Below are 14,152 nucleotides of genomic sequence, written 5' to 3'. Positions count from 1 at the left end.
TAGATCTGTGCATAGTGCTTTGACATCAAATTTAAGATTCATTAAATTAGATAGCTTGGCTCCTAATGTATGTTTCATTTTTTGCCTATATCCACCAACACTGTACACATTACAGCTCCTTTTGCCAACTTTTTTTACCAAAGATACCATGTTGCTAATACCTTTGAATCAGACCCTTAACTGACTATAAATACAAAGAATCTAAAATAGTGTTCCAAGAAAAGTGTATCAAACATTATGAGATAGTTCATTGTTACCTAAACAAAGTGTTGGTTTCTCTATCAATGTTAGTGGAACATCGATGCATCAATCTAATTATATTCACCAACCAATTTGTATCAATAAAAGAAATAGGTGGGGCCTTATAGTTTCCCTTAATTACTTCGGGTGACCTTTAAATTTTATTGTCCATGGAAGTTACTCGCCGTTCTCTGTCAAAAACATTCGTTTTAGTATGCTTTACTGGGTGGGCACATGTGCCAAAGCCTTGCAAGTGGCATAAGCTACTGTAGTCAGCACTGTGATATTCAGTTGACATAAACTACTAGAGTTAGCTGTCATATTCAGTAAATGTGAACCAATTAGTAGATAAAATGTTTCCTTATCTTACATTACAGAATGGTTAGCTAGCATCAAACAGGAGAATACTTTCTAAGGTAAGAGATATGAGGCACAATGTATAAACTATGAAAGGAAGTTGCAGCAGCGCCGTTGTACTGTTTTTAGACATGCACTGTATTTTTGCACACACGAGTCAGCAAGCGTTGTAATTTTTGAGTTGTGACCTATGCATTGCCAGTTTCAACAGAAATAAGAATATTCTACGAATGATTGTCGGCTAATTTTGATTTCTTCTTTGCTTTTGATATACTAGCACTCATTGAAACGTGCAGCCAAAGCGGGCGCGGTGTCAGCGCGCCACCCTGCCTAGTGTATCTCATAGGTGCAGGCTTTGCTACTACATGGGTGTTTTCTGGCTTTTTTAAATATATTTATATTAATATAAGTCACGGTTGACTTTTCAAGTTATCATTTATTTTGTTGTGATTTGATTTATTACCAAAGTTAATACAAGCATGAATGATTTGTAATTTTATGTACTAGCCAATCGACCCGTGCTTTCGCACGGGTTAGAGTTTTAAATGTATTATGCGTAATTGTTGGGGATATAACCCCGTGGTAAGACCCGCCCGGGTTGGGCAGGGTCCCACCAGGCGGCTCGTGGAGAAGGGCTTGAAGGTAGGCTTAAAGGAGGACCAGGCCGTAAGCCGGCCCATATACAAAGTGAGACGACTAGGAGAGGGAAGGCCACGGGAGGAGGCAGTAAGAGACCCGGGGCCGGGTTACCAAGATAGATAAGATGATTCCGAGTTAGGGTAGGAGATCTGGTACGAGTCGGTTTAGGACTCAATGTAACCCGGGGGCTTGGCCTACAGTATATAAGGGCGAGTCCCTAGGGCGGCTTAGGGCAGGTTAGAGAAGATCGAGAGCTAGGGTTAGGCGAAACTCGCTCCCTTGTAATCGATACACCATTTAATACAATCGCAAGCAGGACATAGGCTTTTACCTCATCTCGAGGGGCCGAACCTGGGTAAACCCGTGTCCCTCATCTCGACCAACCCCTTTGAGTCCACTACTTTGGCGATGGCCTTGGACCTAAGTCCTTTCACGAGGACATCTGCCGTGACAAAACTACGACAGTTGGAGCCCATCGTGGGGCCAGCGCTCGGTGGTGTTGAGTTCTCAAAGGGCGCTCTTCCAGAGCTTGAGGGGTACGCTGTTGGCAGGATGACCAAAAGTCGCCGTGGGCGGCTCTACATCAAGGACGCCGACTGGGGTATGGTTTCCGGGTCCCCATCGACAAGATTCACATCTTCATCGGCAAGATCGCAGGACCAGAGTCCGGGCCGGACGGCTGCACCGACATTGTCGAGTCAGCCCGGCGGGCGCAACCCACCCAAGCCAATCCGGGCGGGAGGCACGTCTTTGTTGGTTTCACCCAGGGGGTGGAGCCGGAGGAATCCATGACAAGGGAAGAGACCCTCTGCTGCTCGGAAGATGAATCTTCGGGCGGAGAGACGGAATCAATCTATCAGCTGCATAATGGTGGGCTTGGGGGCTACATCGACCACTACCCCGAGTCAGAGTATCATGAGTCGGAGGGCTATGAGCCGCTGAGCTATGCTGCAGTCTACATGGCGGGATCGGCTCCGGGTCTGGACAACACAGCTGCCGGAGCGGGCGGATCAGGAGCTGGCAGATCGTCGACTCAGGTTCTCATGGATCTGGTGGATGAGCTTACGGCTCTGATGGGAACTGAGGTTACTGTCGAAAATCAGGCGGCCCGTAATGCGGAGATCGCAAGGATAAAGGCCCAGATGGCCGGAGTCCACTAAGAAATCGACGCGTTAAAAACCCAGATGGATGCTGAGGCGGAGCGCCTACGGGCTAACGCTTTTCGTTTGGAGTTAGAGCAGCAATCGGCGGCGGCAGTTCAGTAGATGAGACATCAATCCCGTCTGTCGAACCAGTATGAAGCAAGGAATCTTTTCAATACGTCAGGAACGGGTCAGAACATGCCTATGACTGCAACCCGGCCGGCAGACGCGCCCGGGAGTCGGGCAGCGGTTCAGCATCCGCAGCAGAACCAGCCATCACCTTTCCCGACACCTCCGGGTCACTACTCCAACCCGGCAGAGAATATGGTGGCGGCGGCGACCCAGCTGGGCACGATCCCAATCCCAGAGGAAGCACCGTATGCAGAGGAAGTACGTAAGGCAATTGGATACCTACAGACGGCTGTGGCCCAGCAGGAGAAGTACGCGTACAGCCGGTGTCGCGTGCACTCGACCCCCGTCCCCAGTCGCAGTTACAGCCGGTGTTATGCAACACCGGCAGTTTCTAGCAGTGATCGACACCGGAACTCGCCGCGAGCTGATAGGGCGACTCACGAGACTCGGGCGCTGGCAGACCAGCTGAGGGCACAGCAAGACATGGCGGCTCGGGCGGCAGTAACGGCTCACCAGGAGCAGACGTTTGCACCTTCCGTCTCGGTAGGGGCAGGAGCGACCTCTAGGGCAGCGGGATTGCCGTGCTTAGTGCCGACTCTACGCAATGAGCGGTTGCCGAAAGATTTCAAGGGTCCACGCAAGATAGCTAACTACACGGTGGATCAACCCCCGGAAGCTTGGGTGGAGAGTTATGAGCTGGCAATGGAGATGTTGGACGTCAGTGACGCGGTATGTGCCAAGTATTTTATCATGATGCTGGAAGGGCCGGCTCGTACATGGTTAAAGAACTTACCGCCGAATACAATCAACTCCTGGGAGGAGCTAAAGGCAAAGTTTATCAAGAATTTCCGGGGGACGTGCAAGCAGCCGATGACCATTGTGGATCTATACCATTGTGTGCAGCGGGAGGATGAGTCGGCCTATCACTGGGTCCGGCGGGTTTCAGAGGTGATTCATTCTTCTGAGCAGATCACGACGGCTCAGGCGGTGCTAATATTGGAAAGGAACTGTCACTTTGTACCTCTGAAGCAGAAGCTTGGCCGGCTAAAGCGTTCGTAACAAGACATGGGGGAGCTCATGGCGTCTCTCACTAAATATGCCGACTCCGATACTACGAAGGATCCCGGCTCTGACGATGAGAAGACAGGCCAGGGAAAGAAAAGTAATGGCAAGGGTCAGCAGAATAACCCGGCGGGGAACAACAATCAAGGCAAGAGGAAGAACCCGGAAGCCGGGTGTGCGACCCCGGCTCAATCGTGCACTAATCATACACGCAAATGCACACGATCAAGCCTAAGGACTCACGTGAAGGAATCACAGCACAACTCTAAAACATAAATAAGTTCATTCAAACTTTGTATTACAAGCCAGGGCCTCAAAGGCTCGAATGCATAAGTCTGATGACATAACAAGCATTAGTGGAAGCGTTAGATATCTAGGAACAGATATTACACAGAAACAGATAGGCCTTATCCAAGGCGGGGCAAAAGAAAAACTACGATCGAAAAGGCGCAGGCCTCCTGCCTGGGACCTCCGATCCTACTCATGGTCGTCGTCTGCCGGCTCCTCGTAGTAGTACTCGTCGGCCGGGTAGTAGTAGTAGCCTCCATCAGGCTGGTAGTACAAGTCGTCGACGGGGGCTGCTGGCTCCGGGGCTCCATCGTCTGAGTTATCATGCTGGTAGGACAATAAGGGGAGCAAAGCAACTGTGAGTACTCATCCAAAGTACTCAGCAAGACTTACATCAGATCTATTCTAAGCAATGCAATATTTTCAAAGGAGGCTGTATATGTGGACTTGGCTGCAGAATGCCAGAAAGAGGGGGAAGCCTAATCCTATCGAAGACTAGCATCTTCAGGGGTCTTGCAGCATTAGAAGAGTGTAGATTAGTACAACATAATGTAAAGTGTTTTAGTAGTATCAACCTCGGCCGGGGATCCTTCCTCGACTCCCTGCGAGAAAGCAATCCCAGAGCCCTATTCCATTATCAGCTCATATCACTGGTTCTAGTTGTACCGAAGTGGATACAACTCCGAGTGTCCGTTACCGTAGGACAGGCTATCGATAGATGTTTTGTTCCCTGCAGGGGTGCACCAACTTACCCAACACGCTCGCTTAACTCCATCCGGACACACTTTTTGGGTCCTGCCCGGCCTCGGCTAAACGATACGCCGCAACCCGATCGGAAACCGCCAGAGAGGATCAAGCACGCTGGACTAACCTATGCCCCCGGGGGTCTTGGACCATCGCCTCGGACACTCCAGCACGTTGCGTGGCCGTTCGGTAGCAGACCTAGCAACCCCTTATACAAGCACGCAGTTGCATCCTCAGTCCAATCCGAACGGGCCGCTCATTCGCTGACGTCGTGACGGCTCCGGCTGAAGTATACGATGCAGAGCACCCACTCACACCCACGTGATGGTTAGTGCTATCAGGCCAGAGGCCCCTCGGATCAAATATCCAAATCGCTTAGTGGATTGGTAGCGCGCAGTAACGAAGAGTGCTCACGAAAGAGGTGGTCCCGACGTCCCGTCTCGAGGACTTGTGGCAAGGGCTAGGAATGCCCGGCCACGCCTCGTAAATATCTCGTGGGCACCTCTCAGGTCAACCCGTCTCCACATCACTCGCCCGAAGGCACGCGCGGGTACCCCTCAGGGCCGACCCGTATTTAGTATCATGTAGTAGTGTCAAGTCACTGTAGTCAGGGTAACTGTGCGTCTGACACCAGGGGGAAAACCGGAGGAATCACCCCGTCGGAATTCCACCTGATGTATCATCAAGGTGAACGGAAGAGGGACCACCCTCGATGTCCACACTTGTGAAGTTGTAAGATGGCTCGGTATCGGGGGTGGTGTAGGAGGAAATCACCCTCACTTACCACGACCGAGTAACTAACCCACAAGGTTAACGTCAAACGTGCTAGAGAGGAGTCACCCTCGGTACGTGACAGTAACCCAGTGGTGTCGAGCAACTTAGGGGGAAAGTGATGTGTGGTGCCCAGGTCTGATCTTCGATCCCGTCGAACGGGTCTTCTGAGAATCCAGCGGGGCAGTCGGGATAAAGGGGTCTCTATCAGGCTCTACCCATCCTATGCTAAGCAGTTTAGGATAACAGGCAGGTATCAAAAGTAGGCTACAAGTAAACAGGCTATGCATCAGTAACAGGAGCAGCAGCAGTAGCGGCAATTCTAATGCAAGCATAAGAAAGAAGAGGCATGGGCGATATCGGAAATGCTCAAGGGGGTTTTGCTTGCCTGGTTGCTCGGCGGCAAAGGCAGGGTCGTCGGAAGTAGAACCAATCACCGGGACGGCGTCGGTCTCTGGAGCTGCGTCAGCGCCGGGCTCTACCGAGAGAGAAGAGGGGGAAGAAACATATAAATACACAACAGTAAAACAATCGCAAAGCAAGACAAGACTACAAGCTATGACGGGGAAGGGGGTGATCTAGCGCGGTGCTACCGATAACGGAGAAGGGGGAACCCGTCCGGGAAGTATTCCCGATTCCGGACGTCTGTCAGACAGATGAACCGGAGGGGGACGGTAGCACGTTAGTGATGTCAGAGTCAAGTGACAGCTGGGGGGTGCAGTGCAGGGTTGCCTAAAGACCTATCTAAACCAATTTAGTTATTTTAGGATAACAACTGGAATTAATAGACGGCAGTTAGGCACTATTCATCTACCGGAAACGGACTAAAAGCTGCGGGTTCACCTCCGTAGAGGGTCCCGACTCGACAACAGATAGCACGGTTAGCTTCGTCTCGTCGTTCTGATCAACTTTCATGTATAAACTTTTTCCATCCGAGCTACGGTTTAAAAGATATGGATTTTTGGAGTTTAAACATTTTCTGAAATATTTTAAATCAACAGATAATTCCAGAAATGGAATATGACATCACGCTGACGTCATCCCAGCGTCAGCGGCCAGCAGACCCGCTGACTGGTCAATGGGACCCACGCGGGGCCCACTGGCAGCGACTGGCGTTGCCCAGTCAGCACTGACTGGGTCAATGGGACCCAGCAGGCCCACGAGTCAGTGGCACGAGCGGTGGGGCCCGCGTGCCACGTCGGCGGTGACGGGGACTCGCCGGAATCACGCCGGCGAGCATAACCGCGGCGGCGCCCTCGCCGGAGTAGCTCGGATTTTCGCTACAGAGCGCCAAAACACGCATTTTAACCTGCGTTCGAAAGCTAGGGGACTCTCACGTCGAGCGGTGCCACTGGTTGCACCAGGGGACGGCCGGAAGTGGCCGGACGGCGAGGTTTGATGGAGGCCGAAACCGGCGAACTCGCAAGTCGCGGAGCGGTAAGCAAACTAAGTGGCACTGGGCTCGTACGGCGTCTACGCGATGCCGCGGACTCGATGTGGGGGCTGGTAGGCCGTGACAAAGGCTAACGCGGCGGTGGCGAGCTCACCGGCGGAGCCAGGCTCGGTCATGGCGGAAAACGAAGCTACGAGGAGCGGGGAAGAAAGGGGAGAGATCACAGGGGACCGGGAGCTCACCGCGAAGTAGCCGAGCAGACAAGCGTGCTCGGGAAAGGGCTGGAGGCGACGGAGTAGCCGCGGCGATCTCGGTGGCCGTAGGTTGAAGACGAGGCCGTGGGCGGCGTCGTGGTGGCTCCGAGCTCCGCTGAGCGGGCGTACCCGACGTAGCCGAGGACGGGGAAGGTGATGGACACGGCTTGGCGACGGGAGGGGCACGGTGGCCGCGAGTCCTCCGACGAGCCGGCCTCGGTTGCGCTCGGCGGGGAAAGGCAGAGAGGGAGAGAGGCGATGGCGAGGGGGAGAAGTGACCAGAGGGGTCCAGGGAAGAGAGGGGGAAGGTCCTTATCCCCTCCTCGCCCAGCTCGTCGCGGTGGCGAGCGGGGAGGCGTCGCGGTGGCCGCCGGACGCGGGGAAGGCGACAGCGAGCGCGGGAGTGGTTGGGGGCAGGTGAGTTGGGCTGGGCCGGCTCGGTGAGGTGGGCGGCAGGTAAGGCCTCTCCTCTCTTTTTCTTTTACTAAATTACAGAGAGGAAAAGAAAAAGATTAGGCCACCAAACCTTTCTGAAAAATGTGGTAGTAGGCCCAATTAATACTTTGCAATGTTTCTTGCCACCGAAAATTGGATTAGGAAATTTTGGAACACTTTTGGAATTTCCAAAAATGAAAAAGCATTAAATGGTGGTGTTATAACACTGTTTAAATGCTATAGCCCATTTTGAGTAGATGGTGATGTTGTTTTCCCTAACATCATTTGTTTTGGAATAATTTCAAAATGATGGTCATTTTTCCAAGATTTTTGGAGCAACTTCATTTTGTAATAAAAGTTTGAATTGATTTCAGAGGGAAGATTTTTTTTTTGAAGGAAAGCGGTAGGGGAAGCCCCCCACAGCGAGTTTTTTTTAAATAATAAGAACCCAAATTCGCGCCCGTGGGGACTTGAACCTGGGTGGCTGGGTTGTACATCCACTCCACTAGCCAAGTGAGTTAGGCTCACTTCCCCTCAGAGGGAAGATTTGAATTAGGTGCTTGTCCACTGTGATCATATTGAGCAAATGATGATGACATAGCATGAATAAGAGGTGATCACTGTGGTGAGAGACTGGGGGTGTTACACCGGGTCAGAATTTGTGGCAAACGCCAACACCGAAAACAGTCGTGCTAAGGGGAACGGGAATTTCAGGACGCCTTTTAATAAAAACAAGCCGCCTCAGCCCAGTTTGGAAGAGAGGCTCAACGGACCTTGCCCAGAACACAGTTATCCGGATAGGCCGGCGAGGCACTTATGGAAGGATTGCAGCACCTTAAGGGACATCCGGCAGTATACCCTTCAGCGCAATAATAACAATGGCAACGGGCCGTCGGGCGGCTCAGGTCCTGACAGTTCAGGAGCCGGCTTCGGAGCGAGCGGCTCAGGGCCTGGGCAGCAAAGTCAAGGTAATCAGGGGGGTCGGCATCAACCCGGCAATGGAGGTCAGTAGCAGAAGAAACCAGTCTGGGTATCGGAGTAGCCCGAAGCAGTTGAATGGAGGACAATATCATGTCTTCACAACCAGTCTTGATAAGAGGGATCAGAAGGTATGCAAGCGGGCGGTTAATTCCGTCATGCCGGCTCTTTCGAAGTACCTGAGGTGGTCAGAGTATGATATAACCTGGAGCCGGGCGGATCACCCGCCGCGTGTTGATAACCCGGGGCATCTGGCTTTAGTGGTTGCCCCCAGGTGGGAGGGTATGTGTTCACAAAGGTACTCATGGATGGTGGCAGCAGCATCAACATCCTGTACTACGACACTTTCCGCTGGATGAATTTGGTGGACAAAGATTTGAAGCCGTCCTCAATGGTGTTTCACGGAGTAGTGCCCGGAAATCGGCTTACCCGGTGGGAAGAATCGCTTTGGAAGTAGCCTTTGGTGATGAGTCTAACTACAGGGTGGAATCCATGTGGTTCGAAGTAGTCAAGTTCAAGAGCCCTTATCATGTCATATTTGGGCGGTCGGCTTATGCCAAGTTCATGGCTAGGCCCTGTTATGTCTATCTGCAGCTCAAGATGCCCGGGTTGAATGGGACAATTACGGTGCACGGCGATCGCAAGACGGCCCTTGAGTGCGAGGAAGGTGATGCGGCTTATGCAGAATCAAGCTGTGCTGAGGCAGAGCTCAAGTTTTATAAGGAGAACGTTGACCTGACGTATATGACCCCGCTCAAGAAGCCAACCACTGAGTCTGAGTCGCCCCTCAAGTTTGTTGCGGAGGATACTAAGTTGGTGGATTTCACGTCGGGCGACTCATCGCAGCAGTTTACTATTGGGGCCAACCTGGACCCCAAATAGAAAGCGCGCTCATCGAATTCATCCGTGAGAATCGGGACATCTTTGCATGGAAGCCCTCTGACATGCCGGGTGTACCGAGAGAATTCGTTGAGCACCACCTTAATGTGGATCCTAAGTTCAAACCGATCAAACAGTTCCTCCGCCGGTTCAACGAAGAGAGACGAAAGGCCATCGGGGAAGAGGTGGCCCGGCTCTTAGCAGCCGGGTTCATTGTGGAAGTGTTTCACACGGAGTGGCTCGCTAACCCGGTGCTAGTGCTTAAGAAAAACGGCACTTGGCGGATGTGTATAGATTACACAGATCTTAACAAAGCTTGTCCAGTTGACCCGTTTGCCCTCCCCTGCATCGACCAGATTATTGATGCAACGGCGGGTTGTGAGCGCTTATGCTTCCTGGACGCATACTCAGGTTATCATCAGATCAAGATGGCAGTCAAAGACCAAGAGAAGACGACTTTCATCACGCCTTTTGGTGCTTTCTGCTACGTGTCTATGCCTTTTGGGCTCAAGTGTGCCCAGGCGATTTATCAGCGTTGCATGCAGAACTGTCTTCATAGTCAGATCGGGCGTAACGTTCATGCCTATGTGGATGATGTTATGGTCAAGTTAAGGAAGAAGGAGACCCTGCTGGACGACTTACAGGAAACATTTGATAATCTCTGGGTCTACAAGATGATGTTCAACCCGACCAAGTGCGTCTTTGGAGTTTCTGCAGGCAAGCTTCTGGGATTCTTAGTCTCAGAGCGTGGCATCGAAGCTAACCCGGACAAGATCAAGGCTATTGCTTCTTTGTTTGAGCCGGCTTGTATCAACAACGTTCAGCGCTTGGCGGGTCGGATTGCTGAGTTGAGCCGGCTCAGGTAACCAGCATGGAGCTCATCAGCAGACAAGTTCTCTAAGGAGGGGAGCTCGAGTTCAAACTTGGCTGGAACAGATGAGCCGGCCTCTCCAGTGTGCTTGGCAAGAACATGACGGGCAGGAGGATTGAAAGCCGTCCCGGTCACGATTACCTCAGGGGTTGTACTCGCACCGGCGGTTGAAGAGCTGGGACCCAGGTGGATCGCTTAGGCGCCAGAGGAGCACCGAGTAGTGGCTGCTTCAGCGGCAGCCGGTTCAGCACAAGGCGCCGAAGAGTCCGGTGCAGCAGGCGCCGAAACCATTATCTCCGGTTCTGCAGGTGTTGGAGCAGCAAGTTCCGGCTCTCCAGAAGGACCACTGGCAGTGGCACCAGCAGTAGTGCCAGAACCAGACCCGGCAGTTTTTCGGCGTTTGGCTTGAGCCCTGAAGAATAATTGTTATAAGGAGCAAGAAAAGCCGGAAGGGCAGCGGAGAAAGCAAGGTGTTTACCCTGGATTAATCTTCAGGGGGGGGGACTATGGATGCAGTCGAATCACCAGAGGAGCCGGCCGTTTCCTGAAAAGTTCAAAGCAGCAAAAGCATATAAGAAAGGCCAGTGCTCTGCGCCGGCGCGCCGGCCGAAACTTTCGGCCGGCCGCACGCGGGCCATCCGATCCGCCAGATTGAATCTGGTTTGACCGTCAGATCTGTCCATGTAGCAAAAATCCTCGATGCAGCAAATTTCGGTCACGATGTAGCAAATTTCGATCACGGATGCAGCAAAAATATGGTTGTAGCAAAAAAATATCAACTTGGTCGTAGTAAAAAAACGACGCTGATGATGCGTGGTAGCAAAACAAAATGTGGGTTGTAGCAAAACAATCCAATGAACTCGGGTTGCAACTCTGATGAACATGTATGCAGACTTTTTTAGTGAACGGTTGTAGCAAAAAATGATACCGATTGTAGCAAAAAAATCTGACGAACTCGGGTTGCAACTAAACGTGGATGCAGTTTTTTTAGTGAACAAAATGTAGCAAAAACCATCAAAGATTACAGCAAAAATCCTGTCGGTAGTAGCAAAAAAAAATAACAGTTGTAGCAAAAATAGCGTCTCGCAGCAAAAAAAGAAGGAGGTCCCACGCGCGGATTACGCGAGGCGCACGCGACCGGCCGAAGCGTTCGGCCGGCGTGCCGCTGGGAAACGTTTCCCTATAAGAAAAGAGTTGCAGTTCAAAATAAATTATCAGAAACAAAATTGATTTACAAGTATACCTCAACGGGACGTTTCCGGGGAGCCGGAGTGTTCGGCAAGCCGGACAGGAGCTCTTCAGAGCCGGCGCTCCGGGTTTGACGCTTGGGCTCCCACTGTTGCTTTTTCAAAAGGAAGTCAGGATCCAAGTGAGCAAGCGGATGAGATATAGGGACTTTTCGTACGGCCCGCCGTATTATCATTGGAGGAGAGCATCCTGAGTCGGAAGAAATGTCCGAGTCGGAAGAAATATAGATTACCTCGGGGGCGTCGGCTTGACTGGTCTCCGGCTCGTCCTGTGAACAATCGTTGTCAATAAGATGAACAAAGAGTTTGCCTAAGGAGTCAAGTTCTACCTCCTCCGTGTCATCCAGATCCATCATTCTTTCGGCGGCTGTTTTCTTCTTCGGCCTCCGGGCAAGGGTCTTGGCCACCTTGGGTCTCCGGACAGGGGTGACAAGTTTCATCTTCCAGAAATCAGCGTCGGCCTATGTTCATAAGCCGCCAAGAGGTTAGAAAGAATAAGGCAAAGGGAAAAAATGGAGGAGACGAAATGATGACTGTTGGAGAGGCGCCTGGATTCTCGCGCCGACCGTTGTCTGAGGAAATATCCGTTGTGGATAACGCCGAATCTTTTTTCGGAAGATCCGCATTAATGTCACGGCGGGTTACAGGGCCCTCCATTTTGTCAGAAGGGGAAAGTGAGAGACTCGCCGCGGAGAAGAATTGGAAGACTGACATGATCAAAGCTCAAATCACTCTGGGGCCTAATGTTGGGGATATAACCCCGTGGTAAGACCCGCCCGGGTTGGGCCGGGTCCCACCAGGCGGCTCGTGGAGAAGGGCTTGAAGGCAGGCTTAAAGGAGGACCAGGCTGTAAGCCGGCCCATATACAAAGTGAGACGACTAGGAGAGGGAAGGCCACGGGAGGAGGCAGTAAGAGACCCGGGCCAGTAAGCCGCCCGGGGCCGGGTTACCAAGATAGATAAGATGATTCCGAGTTAGGGTAGGAGATCTGGTACGAGTCGGTTTAGGACTCAAAACCCGGGGGCTTGGCCTACAGTATATAAGGGCGAGTCCCCGGGGCGGCTTAGGGCAGGTTAGAGAAGATCGAGAGCTAGGGTTAGGCGAAACTCGCTCCCTTGTAATCGATACACCAGTTAATACAATCGCAAGCAGGACGTAGGCTTTTACCTCATCTCGAGGGGCCGAACCTGGCTAAACCCGTGTCCCTCATCTCGACCAACCCCTTCGAGTCCACTACTTTGGCGATGGCCTCGAACCTAAGTCCTTTCACGAGGACATCTGCCGTGACAAAACTACGACAGTAAGCGTACAATATATATAGATCTATTTTATACTTAGGTTTTTATAATAGCATATCTTGTTACTTTATATGTATGCTTAATCGATTTAGATAATCTTTGATCGACTGCAAAAGTAGGTGATTTTAATATAATTTTGAGGGGTTACTTTCATCGTATTATCAGTCAAATAACTAAGGTGAACAATTCAAATATAAATTAAAGAGGATATTTTGTATTATCCTATCAAAATAGCAAATGTGAGCAATTAGATATAAATTTAGGGTGTTATTTCATATTTTTCTTTTATATTGGCATAGTGGGTAATTAATATGTAGTTTTAGGGGTTATTTAATATTATTTTGATAATGACAAAGGTGGGTGATTACTTAATTAGAAAACATATAAATGACTATTAAGATTCTAACATGTCAATTGTCAATTGAAGATAGGGTAATTTTTATTATTGTAAGAATTTCTATGATTTTATATTATTTTTCTAGCGCATCTTGTGAGGGTTGACGTGGAAATTTCAAAAAGAGTCTACAAAATATATGTTTTGTGGAAAGGTTTCTAGCATCTTTAATGGAAAAAAGGACAAAAACTGAAAATAATTTGACAATGGAAAAATTCTAAAAAAAGAATATATTTTCTTTCGTTGAGAATTGAACTTAAGATCTTTCGTAATGGTAAAGGTGGGTAATTACTTAGAAAATATATATAATGAAAAAAAGAGGATATTTGCTTTCGTTGAGAGTTGAACTAAGACCTTTCATAATGGCACAAAATATATATATTGAAAAAAAACGAATATTTGCTTTCGTTGAGAGTTGAACTCAAGACCTTTCATAATGGCAGAGGTGGGTAATTACTTAGAAAACAGATCTAAGGGCTATTAATATACGAATCTGACAATTGATGGTTGGATGTTTCTGATTATTGTGAGAATTTCTAGGATTTATCTTTTTTTTCTAGCGTGCTTTGAAATTGGTGCAACTTTTATATCCTCCACTTAGTAATAGTGTTGTCGTGGTTCTAGGAACCGGGGTGACTCGGACAGTAGAATTTCGGTTCGGTAGGGGAATGCAGCGCGGACTCACTCCGAATGGTGAGCCGAAGGACTCAAAAGGTTTATACTGGTTCGGTCTTTGTATTGCAGGTGTTCTTGTGAGTTACAACTGTGTATGAGTGAGAATGCAGGAGCTCTAGGGTTGAGTTCCGTTGGCCTTTCCTGTGGATGCTTCCCTCCTTTTATAGTGCAAGGGGGGAAAGGCCGGAAAAGGAAGAGGAAAAACAGGGGAAAGACCCGTCGTGTGGGTCCCTTCTACAATAGTACCGTCGATGGTCGGCGTGCGCCTGCCTGGCCCTTGATACTATGATGGTCGTCCCTCCTTTTTCCTGTAGCGACGTGGCGTCAGGTGTTTGGTGTACGAGAGTGGACAT

The 14,152-nt window shown here is 50.3% G+C and overlaps 1 protein-coding gene across 4 annotated transcripts in view; it reads left to right on the top strand.

The window, feature by feature from the left end:
- LOC123093893 (uncharacterized) overlaps positions 1–1,129 on the top strand; it is a 7,624-nt gene extending 6,495 nt beyond the window's left edge. For all 4 annotated transcript variants that reach the window (XR_006445632.1, XR_006445633.1, XR_006445631.1 and 1 more), the window contains one exon: positions 618–1,129. The gene's annotated coding sequence lies outside the window, so the exon portion shown is untranslated. The remainder of the gene's footprint in view (positions 1–617) is intronic.
- Positions 1,130–14,152: the final 13,023 nt, after the last annotated feature.

This window comes from Triticum aestivum, chromosome 4B, assembly GCF_018294505.1.
Source record: "Triticum aestivum cultivar Chinese Spring chromosome 4B, IWGSC CS RefSeq v2.1, whole genome shotgun sequence".
NCBI lineage: Eukaryota > Viridiplantae > Streptophyta > Magnoliopsida > Poales > Poaceae > Triticum > Triticum aestivum.
This window is presented reverse-complemented; position numbering and strand designations above follow the sequence as displayed.